Source organism: Mesoplodon densirostris, chromosome 2 (genome assembly GCF_025265405.1).
Source record: "Mesoplodon densirostris isolate mMesDen1 chromosome 2, mMesDen1 primary haplotype, whole genome shotgun sequence".
NCBI classification, from domain to species: Eukaryota; Metazoa; Chordata; class Mammalia; order Artiodactyla; family Ziphiidae; genus Mesoplodon; species Mesoplodon densirostris.
In genome coordinates, this window is record NC_082662.1 from 120,236,947 (window position 1) to 120,238,763 (window position 1,817).

Below are 1,817 nucleotides of genomic sequence, written 5' to 3' on the forward strand. Positions count from 1 at the left end.
TATTAGGGGTTAGGAATGGGAGTGTCTACATGGTCAGAGCTGAGTTTTAAGACAAATACGTTAGTGAAACATTTGAAGAACTAAGTGAAAGAGGCATTCATTGGATTTTTTTAATGTGAAGCTTCCAAGAGCCAAAGCAAGATCAATGACTGGAAGATCAATAGCAGAAAACTGTATTTTAACGTAACAACTGCCTAATGACTAAATTGTTTACTAAATGAAACTTGTTTTTTGAGGTACCCATTATCGAATGTGTTAGAACACACTTTTGAAAATCAGCTGTCAGCAGCACTACAGAGGAGATTCCTGCACTGGAGAGAAAATCGGGTTGGAGAGCCTGTAAGGTCCCTTCCAGTCCAGAAGTTTATTAAAGTGCTTTCTTTGCCAGCATTATAGAAATGCAAAATAGTATATTCATTTGATGCAGAAATAAATGAATCTGTGCTATTTAAGTCCTGAAAGGAAAAGTACATAAGCGCTAAATATAAATAAGATCTGAATATTAATGTAACGAATATGTTTTTATTGCTGAACAGGAGTTGCTCTGGGCTGTCTGCTTCACTTCTCCTCACCCTTCCTCCTCAAAAGAGGCTCAAGAACTTTTGCGCTTTTCCGTTCCTTTCCACTTGCTTGTTTTCTCCCTTATGTTATAAGTGCTCTAGAAGTGATTGCTGTGCTTGGGTTCCTCAAAACTGTTTTTATGTATATAAATCAAAGCGAGTTCTCCCCCACCCCTACCCCAGGTTCTTCTGGCAGTGGGTGTCACCCACATAGCCCTGAAACAAGGAACAAGGGAGCGTTGTCTTTGGTTAGTGGGCATCTAGCTCATGCAGCAGCTCAAGCCCAGGAACTGTGAGACATAAAGCTAATCGAGGTGGTTAGAGGAACCTCCGCATCCTCGGAAATGGTGCTCTGAGAGGTTCTCTCCCCCACGGATCTCAACTAGTGCACTGTCTCTGTATTGGTGAAGACGGTCACATAAGAATGGGAAGGAGCCCAAAGTATCTTTACAAAAAAAATTTTTTTTAATTGAAGTATAGTTGATTTACGAAGTTGTGTTAATTTCTGGTATACAGCAAAGTGATTCAGTCATATATATATTCTTTTTCATATTCTTTTCCATTATGGTTTATTACAGGATATTGAATAAGTTTCCCGTGCCATACAGTAAGACCTTGTTGGTTCCTATTTTATACATAGTAGTTTGTATCTGCTAATCCCAAACTCCTAATTTATCCCTCCTCCTTTCCCCTTTGGTATCTATGTTTGTTTGTTTTCTATGTCTGTTTCTGTTCTGTAAATAAATTCAGTTGTACCATATTTTAGAGTCCACATATATGTGATATCATGTTATTTGTCTTTTTCTTTCTGACTTACTTTAGTATGATAATCTTTTGGTTCATCCATGTTGCTGCAAGCCGAAAGTATCTTTTTCCCTGCATGTCTCAGTCACCCTATAATACTTTTTAGTCCCACCTGGGAGGAGGAAGGCGTGAAACTAGACTGAGAAGTCCTCAGTGAAGAATCTGGGTAAGTCCTCTGCTTTGTGGTGCTAAACAAAAATGAGTGTGTTTTTAGAGGTGCTACCTGTGAAGCACCTCTAAAAACAAAAAGGTAAAACGTAGACTGCAGAATTTGAGCCAGCGGCAGCTCTGCGAAAAACTTGTCACTTTTTACAAGTCCGCTGAGAGAGGCGGGGTCAGAGACTAACTGCGCACAGGAGACCTGCGAAGAGTCGGAACTAGGGCTGAGCCGGGGAAGCTCCCAATCCTCTGAAAGAGCTGGTGTCGTCACATGACAGAAGCCCCTCCCCTCCC